Source organism: Monodelphis domestica, chromosome 6 (assembly GCF_027887165.1).
Source record: "Monodelphis domestica isolate mMonDom1 chromosome 6, mMonDom1.pri, whole genome shotgun sequence".
Classification (NCBI taxonomy): domain Eukaryota; kingdom Metazoa; phylum Chordata; class Mammalia; order Didelphimorphia; family Didelphidae; genus Monodelphis; species Monodelphis domestica.
Window position 1 is genome coordinate 105,265,479 of NC_077232.1, and position 25,996 is coordinate 105,291,474.

At 34.4% G+C, this 25,996-nt stretch overlaps 1 protein-coding gene and 1 long non-coding RNA gene across 3 annotated transcripts in view; one reads left to right on the plus strand and one right to left on the minus strand.

Annotated features, from left to right (window-relative positions):
* The window catches only part of KCNIP4 (potassium voltage-gated channel interacting protein 4), a 1,185,503-nt gene that overhangs the window by 1,055,972 nt on the left and 103,535 nt on the right, over positions 1 to 25,996 (minus strand). The window lies entirely within an intron of this gene.
* Positions 6,384 to 25,388, plus strand: LOC103100439 (uncharacterized). The gene is made up of 4 exons (XR_469120.3): positions 6,384 to 6,725; positions 7,930 to 8,001; positions 14,976 to 15,051; positions 23,565 to 25,388. It is a non-coding gene; the product is annotated as an uncharacterized LOC103100439 (long non-coding RNA).

Sequence of the window (25,996 nt, forward strand, 5' to 3'; positions counted from 1 at the left end):
ATTAGTCTACATTTTATGGGTGAGTTCATTCCATTCATGTTCAAAGTTATGATTGTCACTTTTGAATTCCCTAGCATTTTGATATCCTCTCCTAATTCTGACCTTTCTTCTTGTGCTATGTCTTTTTAGTCCAGTGGTTTACTTTTAGTCAGTCCCCCTATTCCCTTCCCTGGATATGTTTCCCTTTATGCCTCCTCCCTTTTTGTTCACTTCTTGTTGTTTAGGGTATGTTAGGTACCCTCCTCCCTCTCCTTCCCTTCCTTTTTTTAATTTTTTGAGTTCCCTCCCCCATAACTCCCTTAGTTTCCCCTTCTTCCTTACCCTGTAGGATAAGATAGACTTTAAGATCCCAATATGTCTAGATGTTCTTCCCTCTCAGAATTGATTTCACTGGGAGTAATATTCGGGTATCACCTATTACCACTCTCTTCCTCTTCCTCTTATAAGAGTATTCTTCCCCTCCCTTTCTCATGTGTGTCTTTGTGTGACAAAGATTATTCTATTTATTTCTTAAAGTATCTCTTAGTACCATCGATCCCCTCCTCACCCTCCCCCCCTTATCATTTTATAGCCTTTAATGCCCCAATCTTTTCTTATGAATGATTCTTCTATTTACTATAATAATGAAAACATTTTTGAGGGTCACAAATAACATTTTACCCATATATTAATATATGTAATTTGATCTAATTATAGCCCTTAAGGAAGAGAGTTTGAATAAAATTTTTAAAAAGAAAAAAGAAGCATTTTTCTTCATTTCCCTTTCTTCCATAATTACCTTTTCATGTTTCTCTTGATCTTTGTGTTTGGATGTCAAACTTTCCACTTAGTTCTGGTCTTTTCCTTATAATTACTTGGAATTCTTCTATTTCATTGAATGCCCATACTTTCCCCTGGAAGTATATAGTCAGTTTTGATGGATAGGTGATTCTTGGTTGAAGACCCAGTTCTCTTGCCTTTCTGAATATCGTGTTCCAGGCCTTGTGGTCCTTCAATGTGGAAGGTGCCAGGTCTTGTGTGATCCTGATTGGTGCTCCTTTGTATCTGAATTGTTTCTTTTTGGCTTCTTGCAGGATTCTCTCTTTAGCTTGAAAGCTCTGGAATTTGGCAATTACATTTCTGGGAGTTGTTTGGGGGGGTTTACTGTAGAGGGTGTTCTATGAATTCTTTCAATGTTAATTTTGCCCCCTTGTTCAAGAATTTCAAGGAAGTTTTCTTGGATGATCTCTTTTAGTATTGTGTCAAGGTTCCTGTTTATTTCTGGTTTTTCAGGTAGACCAATGATTCTTAAATTTTTTTCTCCTTCCTCTGTTTTCCTGATCTGTCACCTTATCAGTAAGATATTTTATGCTTTCTTCTATTGTATCAGTCTTTTTACTTTGCTTTATTAATTCTTACTCTTTTGTAAGATCATTTGTTTCCAAACGCTCAATTCTGGTCCTTAAGGCCTGATTTTCTGCTTTAATCTTTTGGCATTCAACTGTAATTTTTTGGTTCTCTAATATAATTTGTTGATTTTCTTTTTGAACCATTTCCTACTTCTCTTTCCAGAGAACTTCCTTCTTTCTGATGATAACCTCCATTTGAGCCTCTTCCAGGGCTTGTGGACAATTTTCGTTTTCGGTTTTTTTTTTTTTGGTTTGGTTTTTGGTTTTGCCTCTTTTTGAGTTTCTTTTTGAGTTTGCCTCTTTTTTTTTTGAGTTTGAGTATTTCCTCTGTAGCCTGGGTTATTCTTCCGTAAAAGTTTTCGAGGGTGACAGCTTTCTTTTTTGATTTCTTAGAGGGATTTTGAGGCTTCTGTGCTCTGTTAGCCATTTTTTTCTGGATGTTTACAGTTCCCTCTTTAGTCATAAATCAGAGTCTGTTGGGCAGGTTTTTTTGTGTATGGAATTAATGAGCAGGCTCTCGATTCTCCGCAGTCCTTTGTGGCTTTTCTAGGTGCCTCCCTCCAGGGGGCGCTCAGTGTTTGTGCTCTCTTGCCCACCTGATTTTCCAGTTTAGCTGCTTTTGGGGGTGGGTCCCCTGCAGTCCTAGTCAATTCCCATGGATCCCAGAATGCTCCTTGTTCATTCCAGAGGCACTCCTGGCTCACACCCTGGCTCTGGGCACCTGAGGTATGCACTCTCTCACATGTAAGGGTTTTATGCCTAGCTGCCTTGGGGGGGGGGGGTCCCCTGCTGTCCTAGTCAGCTCCCAAGGATGCAGATGTGCCCTCTCCTCACTTCAGAGGTGCCCCTTGCTCATTCCTCTTGGCGTGTGCTGGCCCTGGCTCTGGCCCTATAGTTGGGGGTGGAGGGGGTGGATCCACTCGTGTTTGGGTGGAAGCCCTTTCACCCTCTTATAGGCTGGTAAAGCCCAGATCCCACGCACCTTCCCTGCTGCACCCCATTTTACAGTTCCTCCTCTCCTCTGATAAAGATTCTTATGGTCTTTTGTGGTGATCCTTGCCGGTGTATGTTGGGGAGAGTGAGTAAGCCATGTTTAGCTGGCCGCCATGCTTACCTGGAAGTCTGGAAATCCCAATCTCAAATCTTCTAAAGAAGCAGACTGGAGATATGATAGGACAAGGACAGAATGTAGTGTGATTTTTACCTGTCTTCTGTGCATTGTATTTCCATTAAGGCAAATTCAGATGCCATTAGGGCTTTGTTGTTCTGTTTTGTTTTGTCAGTCATATTGTGCTGATGATTCATATTGAGTTTGTAACCAACTAAACTTCTCAAGTTTTCCATTATATCTAGCTAGCTATCTCTGTGACCTTCTTTCAACCCTGTGCAGCTGAATATCTTAACCAAAGTGTAAGACTTTACATTTATAGCCTTATAAAATTTAATTTTGTTAGACTTGGACCATATTCTAGCCTATCTAGAATCTTTCTTATCTTAATTGAATCACTCAAAATATTAGATCTACTTCCTAGCTGAGCATCATCCACAGGTTTGAAAAGCATGACATCTATATCTCCATCCAAATCACTTATTAAAATGTTGAATAGTTCAAGATTTAGGAAAGATTCCAATTCCAATAATAACTCATATTTCCCTGGCGATTTAAGGTTTTCAAAGTGAAATACTCATTATAACTCTGTGGGGGAGTCAGGACACCTCATGAAGATAGTAGATAGACTATATTTGACCTGGAGTCAAGAAAATATGAGCTAGAATCCTGACTTTGATATCACACTAACTGTGGCCAAATCATTTAAACTCTCTCATCCTCAGTTTCCTTATGTGGAAAATGTAGGTAATAGTAGAACCCCAATTCATCCCATAAACACATGTGTGCATTTGTGTATGTGTGTGCATCTACTCAGTATGTGCCAGGCACTGTGGTAAATACCTTATCAGTATTATTTTATTTGAACCTCACAACAATCCTAGGAGATAAATGCTCTTATTATTTTCATATTATCAATGAGAAAACTGAGGCAGAAGATAGAAAGTGATCCTTGCTCCATGGTTACATAGCTAGTAAACATTTGAGGTTGAATTTGAAATTATGAACATGGGATAACAATTTGATTGCCTTCAAATTATTTCACTCTATTACCAGCCATCATGTTACCTGGAATAAACACTCTTTGGAATCTCTGTGTAATCCAAGGATATCTCCTGGCATACACTGGTTGCTCTGGTGCAGTTATTCCTGTGTACTTTGAGCAGGTTAGCATAAAAACCATTTATTTGGCCTGAAGTCATAAAACCTTAACAAAAGTAAGTGTATGACCATAGACATGTATGACCTCTCTAAACTGCTATGTCCTCTTGTTTAGATTAAATCAGATAACATATGCAAAAAATAATGCTAATGGTTATCATCCCAATGATCATTAAGGTCATTAAAAATAGCATTTTTCTCTCCTTAGTTGCCTTCATGGTGTCTGACACTGTAATATGTATTGTAAGACATTTAATTTTAGTGTCTATAAAACTATTAGGAAAAATGTTACCAAAGGAAATAATCAAAACATGAGTTTCCAAATACTGAAGCAAAATTATTCCCATTAGGTCTACAGTCTGCCATCTATAATAATTATATTTTAACAACTAGATAAATTTGTTTGACAGTATATTACATCTGGAAAAAGTTAGTTTCATATTAGTGTCAGAGACTGTGAACCTTTCAACAAAAGTGTTGATTGTCAAAATAGTCTTGGATATTTTTAAAGGGAAAAAAAGAGGGTTCATGAGGTCACATAGTCAGATCTTTTCATGCCAACACATTATCTTTATCCCATTAAAGAGCCCTGTGCCATCTGTACCATCTGGGCCACCAGCTGGCATAATGCTCCCAAAATATCTCTTCCATTGTAGTATACTGATTAGATGTTCATGTAAGAATCAATTGTCGCTTAACAGAATTCTAAAAAAAAAAAGCATAAAAATCTAGTTTACTTTTTCTCAGGTGACTTAGTTCTATAATAAGAGTCTAATCTCAGTTGTATTCTTTGGGAATTTGAATTTGTCTTTCTGCATTCCTACTGATAATAACAGTAAGATTGTTTTATGTTCCTCCAACAATCAAAGCTTGAATTATAATTACATTTGAAAACAGCAATTAGAACTGTGACAACTCAAGGTTTGGAAGAGGTTTTAATGAAATGATTGGGTCATCAGATAGTATAACAAAAACTCATTTTCAGAATAATTGGCATGCATGATCCATCAAATTTGAAAATAATGTTGTATAAATACTCTCTCCTTTTTTCTTATTTAATGCCCATTCCGAGAATACATGGAGATGATTATGTTAAGATTAACACATTTTCTTTAAAAGGATCCAGTAAAAGAACATAGCAAAACACAAAAATATAAATGTAAGGATTATTCTAAAAGTTTATAACATTATGGGATGGCAGTCATTCACATTTTATTTACATTAATTGGTACAATTCTTAACCCCCCCTTATATGGCAACAATACAAATATAACAACTAGCAGCACCTTGATTTCCAATCTGTTTTCAAATAAAAGTGACATTTGGAAAGTTTTTCTGAATCATTGGCATGTACATTCCCACTCTTTGCAGGGAAGCCCATGCAAGTAATGAAAAATATAATTCCCTTGTTTTGTTGGCAACATGACCTAATAAACACATAATTACTTTGAGAGGCAGTAATCAATTAACATTTATAAAATATCAAATGTTTTTAGTAGAGTTATTACTTTTTTTGGAGAGAAAAAGAAGCCATAATAATGATACTAACAAAAGTAATATATTCTATTCCCACTGCTACCAGTACTGGTTACTTGTAAAAGACCCCATAACCACCTGTCTGAATACTGTAATATTCACTTGTCTTCCTGTGTTCATCCTGTCCTACTTCCAATTCATTCTTCATACCTTTGTCAGGCTAGTCTTTCTCCCATGAATATCTGATTATCTCACTCTTCCATCATACAAAAAAAAAAAGTTTTGTTTTCTTTTTCCCTTTTTGCTGCCCCAAAAATGAAATTCAAAACTCTTTTACCTGACTTTTAAGGCACTGTGTAATCTGGTATATTTATTTTACACTAACCTCCCTTTGCCCAATATCCAATCTAGACAAATAAGTTGACATGTTCCCTGAACAAAAAAATTGTTTCCATTTTAATGCCTTTGCTTAAGCTGTTCTTTTCAACTAGAATACCTTCCTTCCTCTTCCTTTCCTGTTTAATTCTAATGTCACATGCCCCATCTTTCATGAAGCCTTCCCCAAAAAAGCCATTTAGCAATTATTTTCCTCAAAACTCCAAGAGTATTGGGTTGTTTTTTTTCCATCTCTTTAATTCCCCAGTCATGTAATAAATACAATGTGAAATATTTCTTTTTGTGCTTTTTTGACTGGTAAACTGTAAGTTCTAGTAGCAGAAGACAGGAACCATATATTTATCTAAAGCTTGCATCATCCTATTATGTAGTTCCCAGAACATGCTCAGCTGGTAATGAGCAATCCTGAGTGAATGAATGAGGGAGGGAGGGAGGAAATGAATTATTATTGTATTCCCACAGCTTCTTTGTCTGAAATATCGTTGCTAGCGACATAACTTACAAATGTAGTATTTGGATAAATTCTGGAGTTGCAAAAGACTTGCTTGAAAATTTAATGCCAATAATTGAAATTAAAAATGATAGTCTCATTAAATAAGCATCTCGGGTCACAGCCATGATGGGCTGAGTAAGGTTGGCATGAGTAGGTGAAGGAAAGTGACCTATGATCAGACAGAGAAGGGAAAGCATCTAAGATGGCACTGAATCAGTCAAAGGACAATAACTATAGACTCTGCCTCATATAGGTATTGTGAGACAACATATATGTAAAGATCTTGGCAGTTTTCAGAGTGATATGCATGTTAGCCATCATATATGATAGTGATTTAATGACTTTGTGAGACAGTCTTAATTTCTCGGACATCTTTATTGACTAGGAAGTTTTCATTGTATTGAGCAGGATGTTTAGCCTTGTAAATTCTTTCTTTCTACATGATAATCTCTAAGGTATTCGAAGAAAGCAGAATCTCCTTCTCTATGCTAAGTAAAGCTATTTAATTACATGGTGTAACTCCAAACCTTATGATAGCATATTTATCCCTAAGGTCAGCTCTGTTCATGTTTTTTGTTTCCTTTTCATGAATAACTATTAAAAAGGACAGTTGCAGAGGGCAATGGCTAAAGGACTGCACTTGATGTCATGAAGATCTTGCTTCAGGTCTCATGTCTGACAACTACTGGCTGGGTGACCTTGGGTAAGTCCCTGAACCACCCAGATAACGCCCTAAGTCAGTAAGTTGCATAGTAGATGTTGGACAACTGTGATAGGGTGTTGATTACTCACAAGAGTTCCCTATCCCTTTGAAATCACAGGTGCTGATGAAAATAAATAAATAACTAAAGTTACTTTTTATCATTCATGTTATTTTTCATTTAAATGACAAAAAATTTCTTTGAAAAAGAAACTTATTTCTGGATGATATATCAATTATGCTAATGCCCTACCCTTTCCCCCCATTTCTCTCTGTACAAATTCCCATATTCCAAATGCTGTGAGAGTTTTAAATATAAAAAGAAAAATGAAGCAGCTGCCTTTTTCTTCTGCGATCAGCATGATGTAGGCTCTGCCTGTCTGAGTGAAAATAAACAAATTCAATTCAACAAGCATTTCTTTATCAATTCAATGTTTACGTTTTTTTACATCACCTTTATTTCCCAACATATGCAAGTCCCCTCAGAGAGACAACCCTTATAACAAGGAATAAAAATAGATCAAAAGGGCGATAGCAAAATTAACAGACACATAAACCATATCCTACAGATTAAACAGTATTTCCTATCCATTCGCCTATATTTCTGCAAAGGAAGAAGGGAAATACATTTTTGCATATCTCTTTTTTGAGTACAAGCTTTGTCATGATACAAAGGATGTACCTTTTCCTCCACACAGGCACACATACATTTTCTAAAGCATTGACTATATGTAAGGTATAATTGAAGAAAAACCTTTGAGGAGGAAAGTGCTGGACAAGAAGAATTGACCTGGAAGTATTAAACGGGACTACAGTAGCAATAGAGATAATGATTTTAAATTAGGATCGACCAAGCAAAAATGAAATATCTAGAATTTATAGAATGATAGCTAAAAATAAAAAAAAATTATTAAAGGCCAACTTAATAAACATATCTTAAAAACTAACTCAAAATGATTTTAAAATTTCAACTTTGATAAAAATAACCAGAATTGTGATCCTGGACTGAAACTGTCTAAAGTCAGGGAAACATTTTTTAAAATTATTAGTTCAAAATCATTATCGTATTATATGCCCACGGAGTTCTTGATCTATTTACCAACTTGTTTTTGTTGTTATTACATTATTTCAGCTGTTTCTGACTTTATAACCTTATTTTGGTTTTCTTCACAAAGATACTGGTGTGATTTGCTATTTCCTTCTCCAGCTCATTTTACAGATGGGGAAACTAAGGAAACAGGGTTAAGTGACAGAGCTAGTAACTGAGGCTGGATTTGAGGTAAGGTCTCCAAACTCCAAGCCCAGTGACCAATTCACTGCACACGCTAGCTTTATCAACACATTGTTATAAAGTCAAGGAATGATTCCATGGAGATTTCACTATGTCCTTTCAGAAGTACAAAACCAGATATTTTAGGGTTTTGCTGTTATTGTTATTTTTAAATGTATAATTCTCATGATATTTAAAATTTTAGAATACTGAGGTAATTCCCCTTTGATAAGAGAAAAGTATTTTAAAAATAATAAAAGGTATCTGAATGTTTTATGAATAAAGATGTCCTCTCATTCAACAGAAATAGATGTCTTAACCTACTCGATTTTTAGAGATTAGATATTCTTAAAGAAATAAATAGGTGTATATTGATAGCTATAGATATAACTATGGAAATATGAATTATATATTTAGATATATATATGTATACATATATATTGTTGTTTGTCCTTTGCTTTCAAAGAGAACCAGTGACATTACAGGGTGATATTTTGCCTTATGCATGAATTGTTTTTAAGTGAGGTAGATTTGCAAAAAGTCATCAGTCTCATTCCATCAAGGGAATTCTTTATATGTTTGGTGTTGACAACCCCCCATCTCACCAATGGGTTACCATTGGTTACCCCTCAGCTTGATTCAACCTATCAGCCAAGATGGTTCACTCAAATGTAGCTGCTGTTCATGCTACACTTCTTGGAGGCAAGGGTAACAGTTGAGTGCCAAATGGACACCAAAGGTGAATAAGCCATCCTAAAAAAGAGTATGGCGGTTTGGGGGGCTTGATTTTATACGAGTATTCTCTTACAACAACAAAAAACATGGAAACAAGTTTTTCATGATAATACATGTGTAACCCAGATCAAATTGCTTACCATCTCCATGAAGGGAGAGGGAAAGAAGGGAGGGAGACAATTTTGATCTTATAACTTCAAAAATCTTATGTGGGTAATTATTTATTACATGAAATTGATAAAATAAAATATCTTTAAAAGGCTTACCAAGCCTTCACCTTGGAGGTGCTAGATAGCTATATCTATCAACCTAGCTATATTTTTCAAGAAATAAAAAGGGTTCTTTTCAGTCACCTCCCCCCTCCCCCCATGGCTTTCTCCAATGTAAAATGATCATACTAGAACTCCTTTTCTTGTAAGAGATCCTATTCTTAAATTGAAATAAAATTGAAAGGATTTTGAATAATAGTTTTTCAGAAACACTTTAACTGCTACAACTTTAGGATACATACAGAACTGGCTCATTTATATATATAGACAAACCCATGTATAAATGGGTGAATGAACCCTAACTAAATTCACAGAAACATTAATGTCAGCATAAAACTATTGTGATATGCAGAACTTTTAGATAAGTGAGGTAAATATGCCTCTACATAAGTGAAATATAGTTGTACCATTTTGTCAACTTTACCAGAGTACAACAGAATTTTTTTACTTTATTTTTATTATTTTTTCAATAGCTTAATTTTGTAAGATTTTCCTTTTTTACTTTCATGCCTAGCAAATCACGCCAAATGTAAGGACCAATATATCAATCATGCCTGAAAGTGTATTCAATTTCTATATCCTTAGAATCATGGACTCAAAGGTAGAATGAACCTTAGAATGTCTGGGAACTGTTATAGATGCATTCTAATATATTGTGCATTTTGCAAGTGCAGTTAATTTTATATTTGCATCACTTCTTCCAAAATGGTATATCATGGTTGCTTTTCAACAGCATTTTATAATTTTCTGAATTTGGGCAGAGCTAAGAGTCACAGTTCCCTATTGATATAACTATGCAAGCATGCTTAGTTCTGAGCATGGGTCTTATTTATGGAAAAGTCTGGTTCTAAACAGGCTTATCACTAGGTGACTTAGATATTAGAAATATGGATATTCCATATAATAACAACGAAAAAGGGCTCTTTATTTGGCTCTTGCTTCTGTTTTCTCAAAGTTTTAGCATTATGGAGCCCATATTGTTTTCTAAGAAGAAAATTTGGCTAAGCCTCTTAGATATCATTTATTCCTCAACTTTCAATAAACATATAAGAAAATCCTAATTTGTTTCTCACAGTTTTGCTAGTGCTGAAATACTCATACTATGGAGAACCTATTTTTCATACTTAATAGGACCAATAAGGTATAAGCAGAGTTAGCTTTAAACTATTTATATGACATTAAAAATCAAACCTATGCACTTTTTAACTACAAAAAAGCATATTAATTTGAAAAAGGGCATAAAAGATTCCTCCAGAGTTCATATTTGAGAATGCAGTTGAGTTAAATATAATAAAGTTTAAAACATTAACTGACTTCTATCATCATAGTGTATTTTATTAATAATTTAAGTTTGATTTTCCTATTGTGATTTTACAGCCTTAATTTCTCTCCTGACCTCCAGCCTCAGTTTTTTCAATTATCTATTAGATATGTTGAATTGGAGGTGCTGTAGAAATCTTACATTTGATATTTTCAAACAGAATTTATTTTCCTTTAACTCCCAAATCACCCTTCTTCCTAATTTCCCTATTAATGTTGAAGGTACCAACATAAGATCAGTCACCTAATTGTACAATCTAGGTATTATCTTTGATTATGCTTTCCCTTGTACCACTCATGTTTAATTAGTTTCCAAGTTCTGCCACTTCTTCTTCCCTATCTTCTTTTTATTATTTTTTTAATATGCCACCCGTCTCCACTATGACACTACTACTAGTAGGAGATAATTTCTCACTTTTTGTCCCTTAACGTATCTGACTTCCTTCAAGTATCAGCTAAAGTTTTCCCTTCTTCAAAAAAGCCTTTCCTCATCCTCCTTTACCTTAGTGTCTTTCTTGTGAAATGATCTCCAATTCATCACATGTGTATCTTTTTCTTATACACAGTTACTCATGTGTTTTCTCCCCATTACACTATGATCTTACTAATAGACTATTTTTTGTGTCTTTCCTAGTATCCTTGGTATTTTACACACTACTTGGCTCAGAGAATGCATTTAATAAATTCTTCTGTATTAATTTAATTTAATGAATAAACAAATTGTGGCATATGATTGTTATGGAATTAAATGAAATGAAAAGGTTAATTTTAGAAAATTTAGAAAAAACAAGGGAAGACATACATATAATTATGGAGAATGAAACAAGCAGAACCAAGAAAACATTAAATACAGCAACAGAAATATTGTTTGAAGAATGACTTGTGTAGGTCTACTTCCAAAGAAAGAACAAATAAGCAGAAATAAGTAATACAGTTTTCTGTATACTTATACCTTTTAATCAAATTATGACTTCTCTACTGGGGAAAAGAGAGGGAGGGAATTACTTGGGTATCTATATGCAACAAACAAATACATTTTTAAGAATAAATGCTTCTTAACTTGCTTTGATCCATTAATGCTCTTTTTAAGAAAATCAATTTTATTTTATTTTCAGCTCCAAATATTCTGTCTCAGCTCTGCTCACATTCACTGAGAAAGTAAGAAAAACATAACTGATTATAAACAGTCAGAGTCAAGCAAAAATAATTCTTGTGTTAGCTACATCCATTAAAAAATAAATTACACAAAATGTTTCCTGAATCACCTTCTATCTGGATAGAATGATTCACCAGGTGTACCTTGGATTTGTGCTTAGTTATTGTGTTCATCATAGTTTTTCCAAGTTTTCAAAATATGCATTTAGAATATTGTTTCTATTAGATAAATTACTCTCCTGGTACTCCTCATTTCACTCTTCATCAGTTTATACAAGTCTTCCCAGGTTTTTTCTGAAGTCATTCCCTACAATATTTTCTTAAAGCACAATAGTATTTCCCCACATTCATAACCCCATTCCTCCCTCCTATAGATGGCAGGTAATATTATATAGATTGGACATGCGCTATCATGCAATGTATACTTCAATGTTGGTCAAGTTGTGTGGCTTTACACATATCACTTATGCCTAAAATATTCATGAAGAAAAAAATTGAAATAAAGTAAAAAATGGTAAGCTTCAATCTTCATTCAGACTCCATTAGTTCTTTTTTTTTATTTCAGAAAATTTTATTTAATTAATTAATTTAGAATATTTTTTTCCATGGTTACATGATTCATGTTCTTTCCCTCCCCTCTCCCCAACTCCCTCTGGTAGCAGATGCACAATTTCTCCATTCGTTCTTTCTATGATGATAGGTACCCTTTTTCATCATGAGTCCCTTAAAATTTTCTTGGATCCTTGCATTGCTGAAAATAGTTGTCAGTCACAGTTGATCATCATACATTATTGCTGTTACTGAGAACAATATTCTCCGGGTTCTGCTTATTTCATTTTGTATTTCTTCATGTACATCTTCCCAAGTTTTTTTTTTTTTTTGGTGATTACTCTGTTCATTACTTAGATTCATACTACAATGTTGACAGTAGTGGATGTATGACCCTGAACAGTTGCACCAGCCAAGCTTATAAGATTACAAATTACAGAGAAGGAACCAATCTGCATTGGAAAAAGAACATCTTCACCCAGAGTTCCCTTTATCAATGAAATCATGGGTCTTGTAAAAAGAAGAGAAAAAGAAGAGAGGGAGGAGAAAATGAGAGAGAAAATTAAAAATATGCACTGTAAGGTCTAGCAAAACTAAACTACTCTATCCATAAAACATACCCTATGATTATCTCAGGCAGTATCTTTGCTTTCTGTTCTCTAGGACAGGAATGTCTTTTTATCTATGGGATTACTACTCATCTTTCAAAGCTCAAATCCAATATCATCTCTTTCATGATACCTTGTTCTAATATAGTCAATAATAACTTTAGGTTTGAAAGTCACAGAAAGTTATACTTTGTCCCTCTTTAATACATTGAGAAAGTTATTTTAATTTTATTTATGGCTATGATATATTCCCAAATGTATATGTTATTTGAGGGTAGATACTGTCTTATGCAAACTTTTTATTTCCCCCTCATGGGAAATAAAATAAATAAAATAAGCATCATGTGCTTATTCTTTGAGCACAACCTCTTAAGAGGCTGTTTAATCAAAGTATGTAGCTAACTAGTAGTTAGTCCTACTTGACAGAGATCTGGGTTTTAAGTCAGTTCAAGACCTGGCTCCACCACTTCCTCCTGCCATGGTTCCATGAAATTAATGTAGAACTTGAAGACTTAGTACCTAAGGTTAACAGGCAAGTCAAATCACCCATTCTGGGCCATAGTCTTCCTCATCTTTAAAATTATGGGGTAGGAGTAATTTCGCTTTTAAAGTTCATTCTGTCTCTAAATCTATGAACCTATGATCCTGACATGGGGATGATGCTTGTGCTGTTTACCTCAGAAGGCTGCTAAGAGGATCAAAGAAACTAGTGAATAATTAAAGGATTTTTAAAATGAGAGATAACAGATATTCCTGCCACAAAAAAAAAATGGAACTGTTGATTCTGATCAAGGGTTTTGTTTCATACATCCCTCATAGTGCATAGCCTCCCCCCCCCCCAAACACACACCAAAAGCCCTCAGTGCATGTTTGCTGGACAAAGGAATTAAGGACAAATAAACACTTGGAGTCTGCTTTATCAGTCATTCATAACATTTAATTTCTGCCTCTGTGTTTGAAATCTCTAGCAAATAAGGAATCACAATGAAACAATTTGGTTTTCCTATTTCTATTCTAAATGACTCAGTAGGTAAGGAGGGAGAGTTGTGCATAATGATCTTTCTCATCATTAGCATTTAAAACTAGTTTACTAAATAAAGACAATTAGTACTAGGTTGAGATGGGTACCAGTAAGGAAAATTCCATCTTGCTCAAAAGCACATATTTTCATAATCACAAACTAGGGCAAACAATCGAGTTCCCAACTTACTTTGGAAATGAAATCTCAAATAAGCAAAACAAAGCAGCAGTTCACTACCCTTGGCATTATGAATAAATTCAATTCATCAGGGCTTCCACCTGGCACCCAAGCTCAACCAGTTTAAAGAGAAATATATTACACAATTATATTGTCTACACAGACCATAAAACAAAGTAAATACCATGATCAACAGTGAGTTTCCAGAAAAAAAAAGGCAATATAAAATACCGTGACTGTAAGGCAGCAGGTCATCAGAAAGGGGGGACCAGGAAGAGGGGAGAGAACGCTTTTATTGTTTTATTTGTGAGAGAGGGGGAAGAACTAGTCTATTAAAAAAGCACAATACTGTTTATCACCAATTGCTGAGTAGAACTGCCAAACCCTTTGGGACATTTCAAATATGCATTTCAAGGAAATAACTTTCTTACCTCCTGAGTTTTAATGAGGACAAATTCAAACAAAGAATTCCAGAGACAAACAAACTGAGGGTGCTTTGGGGGTCTTAGATTTCCCTCACCTCCTAAATTGTTCAAGGACATTTGTGTGTATTAAAAAAGAAACAGAACCAGCCACTGTAAGTATCAGTTAAATTCAATTCTTGTTGCTTAAAATCCAGGTATTTGCAGCAAAATTGGAGTAAAGTTTCAGCCTATCCTTGAGTGACACTATCCTCCCCTCCCACCCCCTATTCTCACCACAATACACCCCCCTAGCTATTTTTTCCCGGTGACTCACAACTCATAAGATGACAAGTTCTCAGCACCAGGTCTAGAATCAGCTAGAAATCTGTCCAGATTTGCTAACCTGCTCTCCTAAAACTATGTGCCTGTGGGAAAAGTCAGTTCATCTCAAATTCACACATAGCACCAACCTAAGCCAGGCTAGCCCACTTCACATCTACTCAGAAGCAATAACTAGGCCATATCTGAGTCTTATCAGCCTTCTTTGATAGAATCTGGGTCACAGACAAAAATCAACATGGGAAGAGGTCAAGAAAAGAAATAGATGAAGAGCTGCCAACCAACAAATCTGAAAGCAAGAATCCCTTGGGGTATCAGAATTTGTATAATCCATCCATGAATAATTCAGAAATGACTATATATTTCCCCTGTGACAATCTAGTAAATGTTCTTGTTCTCCTTTCAGACTTGCTTACTGTTCATATTACTTGGTTAACTCTGCCAGTCTACGACTGTATCATTCTCTTCACATACAGAGAAAAGTACGTACAGTATAGCAGTTTTTTTCAGCAGGATTTTTAGAAATTTATTTGACTATAAGACATGCGATTATTCTAATTGTTTATCATAGGATCACAGAATCATAGGATTTAGAGTGGTAAGAGTACTAGCTATGATTTGATTCTTAACAATAGAAAAATATTTTAACTCATTAATTTTATAGAAGATAAAATGAGGCACAGAGAGGGTAAAGAAATTTGCTGAAAGTGTCACAAACAATTTGCAGTAATGTTAGAAAAAGAGAAAATCTAGGCATTCTGACTTCAGTCCAGTGCTTCTTCCATTAGGTTATGCTGTCTCTCCTTTTTCAACATAATGTCCTAACAAATTCCAACATTTGTCACAGCATGGTATATGTTTTTTTCAAGCTGGTTGAGTAAGGGATGGGATCTGTGATTTCCAATTTTCTCTACTCCAGTTCACACATCACTTTTGTTCTGCCTTAGAACTTGAAATCTAAAGGCATTCTTGATCATCAGCTCCAGTAAGGCAGCAATGAATGCCTGCAGAATGAATTTCCACAGTTAATCAAATCATAGTATATACTTTATATTGAGGACCACATCATCAGCTATTTTTAGCAAAAAATTTCTTACTATGTGGTTTGGAGTAAAAAATTGAATGTAGAGTCAGAGCACATTTGCTTAAATTATTTCCATTTACTGAACCTGTTTTCTTCATCTTTAAAACTAAAAAGGAAGTAGTTCTCTAAAGTTGCCCCCAGTTTTGCTGTTCTGTGGAACTTGTGGAATTTCAATCACTTAGAGTTATATGCACAGCATTTCCCCATGCCCTTTTCTAATGTCACTCTAGATCAGGACACTAGAGCAAATGCCTACTATTTTCTGAAAGGTTCTCTCAGCATCTTCCATGACTCCTAAGAAAGTTTGTCTTAAACTTGGAACTGATAGAGTAGCTAAATCAAAATAATCAAATCAGCTCTTTTTCATATTATGATGGAGGAAAATTTTAAAGAAAATCAAGAGAGCCAGTACGAAGGAGAAGAAGCAGAGGAACTACCTTCATGGGATCACCAGCACTGGATCTTCAACACCAGACAGTGTAAATTAATTATCAATTATGCATGAAGCTGATCTAGAAGAATCTGCTTTGCTGAAACTCATTGGATTGCCATTCATAAATAATGATTGTCCATTTTCCTTCTCTCTTCCAAAATACCATAAATCTTATCTTTCTATCCCAACCACAAGAGACTAGTATTTCTTTCTTAAAAGTTTACTTTCCCACTTTGTATTTAAATATTTACTTTGTCTCTTTAGATTTGCTAAATCAATGCTATGCCATATATTTTAATTCAAATATAGCACTGGGAAGGGTAATTGGGAATATCCTGGAGGAAAGAAGAACAGATTTTAAACTGATATTTTGCCAATGTCAGATCTTAGTCTAGGGTCTTGGGAATCAAGGAAAGAATTATTTATTCATTTAAGTTTGTTTTCAAGGCTAAGGAGGATTTTTATAAGTTTTCTTTAGACAAATAGTTCAGCATCAGTAAATGTCCAGAAAAATGGCTAGGGAATCATATGTAATGGAATAGTTATTCAGACCAAAGGAAAAGGGAAAGGATAACAGTAATTGACATTTATTTTTGCCTGCTCTATATGTCAACATATACAAACATATCTCATGCTATATACAGGCTATCCCAAAACTCATAGTACAATTTTAAGTTTCAAAAGTTTAAAAACACACTGATATCTATAACAACCTAGAGAGTTATAATTAATCTATTCAATTATTTGGGTTTTATTTTCTATGGATTTCCTAATGGATTTCAAGCCATTTAAAATACAAACATTTGCATGATAATGTAAGCATAATCCAAATCAAAGTGCTTTCCCAGAAGAAGGAGGGAAAGCAGTAAGGGAGATAATTTGGATCTTATAATTTTGGAAGACATTTTAAAATTGTTTTTAAATGTAATTGGGAAAAGAAAATATCATTGAATTTAAAAAAGATAAATATAATGCTAGATAGAATTGAACTTTTTTCTTTATCTGTTAAAGACACGTATATCATAGATTATTAAAAATGTAAAAAGTTTCTGTTTTTGTTTCTCCAGACACTTAGGGGTCAGTATTTGAAGCTTTGTAATCACTTAACAATTTTTTTCTGAATTGAATTAGAAAAAGAAGAGGGTATAAATATGGTTGTTTATATTATACAGCTATCACTCAAGCACTATTATGCTAACAATCAAATGAGCATAGTATGTACGTGTCATGGAAAATTTTCATTTTATTTTTGATGAGCATTCACATTATTAAAGCAAGAGGAAAAATGCAGTGAAATGGAATTATTTCTTGGTATATTCTAGATATACCACAAGGCAAGATTTGCCCTTTTAGAGAATTTAATGGTTATTCCATAGCTAACAAACCAAAAGTAATGTGACATTTATTTTACACAGACAAAAAAAGAAATTCATTTTCTGAATAGTTCAACAAACAAAAACAAACAAGCAAAAAGCTAATGCTTCCCATTCTATGTAAGTTAGGTATACAATTGAACCTGAAATCTATTGATGCAAGTCTTCCTACAAATGAAAATGATAATGACTCATACATGTTCATCTTTCCTCTATGACTTTCTTCTGGGTTCTATCAGAAGTTTGTATAATGGCATCCACTCAGAATGGTGGGTGCCCCAATGCAACAGGCAGTTTTTCCTTAATCATCCCTTGCACTCACCACATGGCCAGCCCATGCTCTTTTTTAATGCATATGTTCCTTCAATACTTGTCTTGTAATATCCTTGATGTGTGCCTACACTACGTTGGATGGACAAATTATAGAACTCAACCGTTCTGTCTTGGATAGAAATTGCAAATGGAAAATGAGCTGGAGTTAGACCTAACATAGCAGATTGGATTGCTTTTGGCTAATTGCAAGGCACTTTTAATGATAGTTTTCTAATGATAGCTTTTATCATAGATCACTATAAATTTTGAAGTACTGAAGTTTAATATTACCCAAAGGGCAATGAAGATGTGCCTTATGGGAGTGAACAGGACAAAAAGGACTTGAAAAGAACATAAAGGATACTGCCCCTGCCCTCAAGGAACTTGCAATCTAATGAGGAAAAGGACACATGCATGTACATCTATGGATACAAGAGAGAAATAAGTACAAAGGAGAAATTGAAACAAAACGGTTATGGGAGTATGAGTTGTCATTTTAAACTGAAGCCAAGGTGAGATGAAGGTAGAAAGGCCATATTTAGAAAGTAGTCAAGAGTTGGGTCTTGAAGGAATGGTCATGTCTCTTCTAGGTAAGAAAGATGGAATGGATAAATCCACACATTGGAAAGAGGGGTGTATGAAAATGAGGAATTTAGTTTAGTATACTATGTTTTGGCTGGAACACAAGCTACCTGAAGGAAAGCGAGATGAGAGAAATTTCTAAAGTTCATTTCAAGATCCTTCTAAATCTCTGGTAACCTTAGATAATTTCAGATTTCACTTCGATAATTTAGTCAGAGATGAGAGAAAATTTAGAGAGTGGCCAGAGTGCCTACAAATGTCATCCCTCTTAACCAGGTGTTTCTAAAAGAGGTGATCAACTCAGGAAAAAAAATGCTTCCCAGAAATAAAGACAAGTAACAGTGGAACTGGAAAAATCATATGTGACATTTAGTTTTGACTCTTACATAGCAAGTTCACCTGACTTATTGAAAATGCAATTTTACCATGGCAACTGTCTCACCGCCCTGCTCCTTTATTCCAAATAAAGGATATTTATGAGGGGAAAGTTATTGATGGGGGAAGCGTTGAATATGAAATTCCTCATTTGTTTACTTTGTGCAGAGGGAGTTTAAAATCCTTTTACCCATATTGTATCTAGACTCCTCATACATAAAAAGATGTCATATACATTTACAGTTATAATGAATACTGAGTGGATGTTCCTTGTACTTATAGATATTTGTAATGTTTCCATTAATGCGACCCTAGTTAAGGTCATCTACATTAGATTTTTTTTTTCTTTTTCTGCAGACATCCATGAGGATTTTTGTCTTATAGATGGGGAATTTTACATTTTATACATATGGGAAAATTAAAATATTGTAAGTCTTTCTAGAGGGAAAAACAAAATATTTTATATATAGACAGCCTTAGGGAAAGAGCAATGTAAATTCCTTTAGCTTATTATACACACATTGGATAGCCATTAAAGATTATAATGTTCTTTTTATATTGCCCTTCACAGGTACTTCCCTTAGTCTCTGACTTCTATCACTAAAGGTATTACTTCCATCAGTTCTAATTCCAGACTCTACCTAATTGTGCTAATCTTGTCATCTTCTCAGACCTCTTTTATATTATATCTGCCCAACATACTATACCTTGATTTGAATTGATGCTTTTTGGACAGCAGGACATTGTCCATTATATCATGTTCCTCCTACATAACTGGTACACCTCCTGTTCTGACAAAATATTCCCTCAATGTTATATTTTACAAGACATTTCTTCACGCCAATATAGACTAATTATAAGCTAAAGTTTATTAAAATACAATATTTATCCCTCCATTGGGGCAACTAGACATTTTTATTATTCACCAAAAGTGATGCCTAAAAATCCCACCATTTGTACTCATATAACATCACCCTGAGAATGTTGCTGCTACCAGGATGATTTTTCTGTTGAGATTCTGTTGAATATACTATAGTAGTTACCTAAATACAATTCTGCTAACACTCATATTCAAGTCTAGGTCCACACTCATTTTAATGAATGAGGGAACTACAGGTTTCCATAATTAATTGGCATTTTTCATTTTTCAGGCTGAATTACTGGGCTTCTCTCTTTCAGATCTTAGATAAATTTGAGACCTTTTCTGGTACTCAAAATCATCCCAGGATCATATGTCTAGAGATTATCTTCAAGGTTACCTAATCCAGTCCTATCACTTTATAAATGCAGAAACTGAGACCCAAAGAGAATCAAGTAACTTGTCCAATGTCATCTTTGAATTGTGGTTCAAAGACTTCTATGGAGATACTTCCTCCATTTATACTCAGTACTGGCATCCTCCATGACATCAGTAAACACTTGAAGTTTTGGACAAACATCTCTAAAGCCTTGTTGACTATCAATAATTAGAAGATAATTAAACAGAGTTATCTTTATGGTTGCATCTGTCAATTATATGCTATTTTATATGTCAATTTTATTGTAAATTATATATGTCAAATTTATATGCTATTAATCTATAAGTTTAAAGTATTTTATAAAGATTCTTTTATGATTAATCCCAAAGAAAATTCTTACCCAAATTATTTCTTTTCTTTTTGTATTTATACTTAAAGACAAGAAAAAAAGCTCAGATACACAATGAGGTTTCTCTTTTTTTTTAGTTAATTCATTTTAACAAACAGCTTTATACACCAACTTCATATTTGGCATTGTGCTAGACTTTAGGAATATAAAGATAATTGGAGTAGTTCCAGCCCTTAAGCTGCTAACAAATGCAAGAATGATAAGAAATATGTAAATAACCAGTCCGAGAGAATATGATATTTATAGGAAGTCTGAAAAAAAATTGTCACTGGGGAACACAGGTGGGAGAGAAGTACCTGACTAGAATCAGTTTTCCATCCATACTAAAACCATTATCTAATATTGAAAAATTAAATTGGACAAAGTTTAGCAAAGGGGTCAAAGTCCATTGTCTAGAAACCAAGATATAAGTTTAAACATGTCTGATAAATTATATTTTGTCTACCCATTTCATATAAACTCTCAACATGCTTTAAAGAGAAATGTCTTGTCAACAACAAATATGTCATGTCAGAAATAAGTAAGTAGAAATTTGCTTTTTATAAAGTCTATATAAGATAAAAATTTGCAGGCAATAGAAATGTTTATTTTTTAAAATGTGAAACAGCTAATTTCATTAAGGTCACAGGGTGAAAGCCTATAGGAAATAGCCAAAAAAAAAAAGAGCACTTGAAGTAATAAGAATAAAAATAGCTTAAATATATACAATGCTTTTTATTTTACCTCCCTCCCCCCAAAAAAACCTTTTATTATCACAACAGTACAGATTGACACCCTCTTCTTCTCTTCCAGTGTAATCCTTGGCCATGTGTTTCCATAGCTCCACCTAATATACTGGATGTCTTGCTCTGGGTCTTTTCTTAGTTTTTGTATGCCAGGAAAGTCATTTGTGTATGATTCTTCACTCTCACTTCATGAATAGCCCATCTCCTTTCTATCTGTCCTTAATTGTGCTACTACATAGCTGTCAGTAATTGCTAGCAGGCTATAGTCTACTTACATCCACCATTTTTTATTTGTTTCTTTAGGACTAAGTTTCCCTAAATCAGCTAGGCTAGAAGGGCAGAGCCTTTCATTGGGGGGATGAACACACAGTAGGTGCTTAATAAAATCTTAATAAAGTGATTGTTTCCACTGATGACTGCTACAGAAATTGGGTCAGTTCTCCTCTCTAAGGGGTGTTACCCATCATGCAGGGGGCTCATCATATTGGTGACACAGTCAACTTTAACCCTACTTTAGCTCAGAACTCCTCAACTCCAGAGATCAATGAGCCTCAGCCTTCCTCTGTAGCAGAAATTACAGGAGCAATTCATCATGCCTGGATAATGTTCCTTTCCATTACCCTGTACAGACAGCCACAGTTTGTATTCTTTTTTTGGGTGACTATAGCAAAATTAATATAAAATTGATATATTATGAAATCTCTATTATATCTCTATTTTATAGAGATAATTCTTTATAAAATCTCTATTATGTCTATTTTATTCCCATCTTTAGTTTATATAACTTCCATTATTATAAAATCTCACTTAAAATTCATTTTATCCTATTAGCTGATTATTTAAGTCTACACTCTTTTTTTTAAGATGTAGCTTATCACAGTTGATAAAGTGCTAGATCTGGAATAAGCAAAACCTAGATTCCAATCACATTTTTGACACTTAATAACTTTGTGATTTAACATAGTCATTGAAATTCCATGTGTCTAAGGCAACTTACAAACATTTATCATTTAAATCAGACAATGCATTTGTCTTTCTAGCAGTCTCTAACAAAAACTACCTGGGGTCCATTTTATATCCATTCCATGTGTCTGTGTTGTCTCTTCCATTAGAAAATATAAGCTCCCCAGGTCAGCTAAGTGGCTCAGTGGATTGAGAGCCAGACTGAGAGATGGGAAGACCTGGGTTCAAATGTAGATTCAGATACTTCCTAACTGTGTGACCCTGGGCAAGTCACTTCATCCCCATTGCCTAGCCCTTAGTTTTCTTCTGCCTTGGAACATAGCATTGATTTTAAGACAGAAGGTAAGGGTTATTTAAACAAAGAAAAGAATGTAAACTCTCTTAGAACAGGGACTATTTGATATTGTCTTGATACTACTAGAATTAAGAACAGTGCTTTGCATATTTAAGTGCTTAATAAATGTATGTTTATTAACTGAATGGTTGATTACTTGCTGGGAAAATTCACATTCACAATGCTTTATGGTCATAAAAATCACAGACTTTTGGAGGATGCAATATTTTAAAACAAAACAATATTTTCACTTAGACTCAAACGTATCCCACCAAGAATATTGTTTTCAACCTCTCCATAAACTACATTGTAAATAAACTGTGACCAAACTTGCTTTTTGATTCCTATCTTTATGTCTTTTAGAATAATGACAAATTTTTCACCAGCAATAGAGAAAACAGTCAAACTTTTAAAAAATATTCAAGTCTTCCCATCCTTTCTGGCAAAACACTAAGACTTGGAAACAAAATATAAAACACTGAATTGAGGAAAACATAACACAAAAAGGACTCAGCTGTATTTCTTGATGACCTGCCCTTTCTTATTTAGAGACCCTGGGAAAACTCAATTACTATTTATCAACAGCTGTTACCTGAAAATCGAAAGACTAGAAAGGAGATAATTGCCCTTACAGCTACCTGTGATAGGGGAAGGTATAACCTGCTGGGAAAACACAGGTGTTCTGAGATGCTTAGGTATGTCATATTTTGCCACCTCCAGTCCATTTGAATAGTCTGTCTGTTGCCCTTGTTTTCTTCCTATCTGGAAAAGTCTCTCTAATTTTAAAGTATTTTTAGAAACAACATCTAGCTCTCCATAGGATTAGTAAAATTCTAGTTATTCAGAATTTTAATGCAAGAGGACTATTAAAAGGTAACAACCAAATACACTAAAAACAGACTAATTCCAAATAAATAGTTATCTGTTTTAATGGAATCCTTCCCTAGGGGAAGGACTGCAGGGAATGATCCAAAATTGCAAGAAGTTGAAAGAATCCATGTAAGTATACAAAGCTAATTCAAGGTTATAAGATCCATTGGTATCAGACAACATCCATATTTCATTTATGTCAAATAGTCTTTTCTACTAAAGGTCCTACCAGGTATACTAACAAGCAACTAATTAAGAATTAACTTGAATTCTTTGTCTTTTTCTCTCTTTTCCCAGATGGAGACACCAATGAAACCATGCCAAACATATAGCAGCTGCTCTGTAATTACTAGTCTAATTGAAAAGGTCCAAATTATATTTGGAACCAGAATCTTTTCATTCAAGTCACACAATATTTAGGAAATGCCTACTATGTACAAAACCCTGGGGACAAAGAATGATGATAAAAAAGCAACACAATTCCATCCTCAAGTTGCTTAGAGTCTAATGGATGCTCATGTGGTTTGCTGACAGAAAGGAGAAAAGTGGGAAAGAAAAGGGGCAGGGGAGAATATGAGACTGAAAGATCCCAAGACCCTTCTTGGAAGGGATACTATTTGAACTGGGTCTTGAAGGAAGAAAAGGATTTCCAAGTATGAATGTGGATGGATAGTATGAAGGTGAGGCTACACAAATATTCAGAAGAGGGAGAAGACAAGATTGGGATGTACTTTGGCTTCATGAAGGAATTCATGAAAGGAACTGACCACAGTATGCTGGAAGAGTATGATTTAGCTAGATCATATATAAAAAGCTTTAAATAGCAAGCTTTAGAATCTGGGTCTATTTATTCCTCATTCCAATTATCCTTTCTGTCCCTCCTAACATTCCTTGGACTGGAAAGCTGTCTTATACAAAGGATTCTCTGCTATACCACTCTTTGTTCTCCTAACAGCTAAAGGATAATCTCTTTTGTTGGGTCATCTTTCTTCCTCTGATTCTGCTTGGCACAGGATGCTACATACATTAGGTATTTTATAAATATCTGTTGAGTCTCTCATAGGCAATAGATAGTTTCTGAAAGAGGAAGTGGCATGATATATTATGATTATTACTTGGCAGCTATGTAATGAATAGAAAAATGAATTAGAGACTGGAGAAAAGAAGGGAGAAAAGTTAGAAGACTATTATGATAGTCCAGGTGAGGGTCTAAACTGTATTTATTTGGAAGTTATCAGGTAATGATGATAATTATGCCATGTAAGCTGCCAAGGAAGAGTACAGAAGAAAAAAAAGTCACCAAGTTTTGAAGAACAAATTCACTTGGAATTTGGAAGGAGGAAAAGTAACTAGCAAAGTAGACCAATAAAGAGATATTTAACTATGTTATTGATTTAGTTAATAAGTTTTTTACTTATTTAGTTAAGTGATAATATATGAGTAGGATAAAAATCATGCAAAAGGAAGAGCATAGAAACCATGAGAGTAGAATGTCCATGAGGGGAGGCTGATCAAGAATATAACATGCTTCCAAGTTTCTAAGAAAATTCCAAATTTCTAAGAAAGGTGAAGACTGATTGAAGGTCATTAAATTTAACAATAAAGAAGTAACTTGAAATGCAGGAGGAAGTAGTATCAGCTGCCCGGTGAGGACAAAACTCAATCTACAAGGGATTAAGAGTAGCAAGAAAATGGAGATAGGGATTATAGACTCTCTTTTATAATTTATCAACTAAAAAAGAAAGGACATTGTGTAACAATTTTGGGGGAAAGTGGGAATCAAGGAAAGCATTTTTTTCCAGATTAGAGGTAACCTCACTATATTTCTAAGCAGAAAGCTAGGAACCAGTAGTGAAGGGGGAAAAGATTAAAGATGCAAAAGAGAAATGATGAATGGAGCAAAGTGCAAGAAACACAAGTAAGGACATAATAAAAGAAATATCAGTGATCTGCTTGCCCTCTGAGATGGGAAGGATGTGAAGATGGATGGATGAAAGCAAAGGGAGATAATGTTGTGTTCTGCACAAGAGATGCACAAGTTCACAGATGGCCCTCCTATCATTAAAGCTGAAGTAATCAAGTATCCAGGAGGTGGTTGGGAGTGGAGTCAGAGGCTGGAGGAAACAGGTTAGAAATAGGCACAGTGGGCTTGTTTTGTATCTAAATCAGGCCAAAAAATGTGCACAGTAGATAAGCAACTCCTAAATAATCCAGGGTTGTAGGAACATTTGGTGAATGGTACATTTCTGTGCATTTTTAAATAATTCTAAATAAAGGAAGTCTTGAGCCTTTATGATACATGGTTCCAATTAGCTCTATCCTCATTTATTTCCTTCTCTGACAGCTTTATGAAACCATATTAAAATGGGTAATAAGTATTCTATAAATGATGAACTAGGTCTACAATAAAGTATTGCCCACTTAAGGTCCTTGAAATATTAAACACAAAATTTGAGAGAGAAAATGTATTTTCTAATTCACATTTTATACTAGCAATGAGGCCAGATATCCTCTTCATCTGAGGCAAAAATGAGAAACCTCATTTGATTTTTCTCTTAGATCTAAGGAAACAGAGGAAAAAAACTTTCCTTTTTTGCTCATAAGAGATAAATGGCAGTCACCTGCTACCAATCCACATTTCTGTACTTTACAGAGGTACAGGATGACATGCCATAGAATTCAAAAAGTATTTACTTTCATATTTTAAGGAATCATCATCATCAACATAC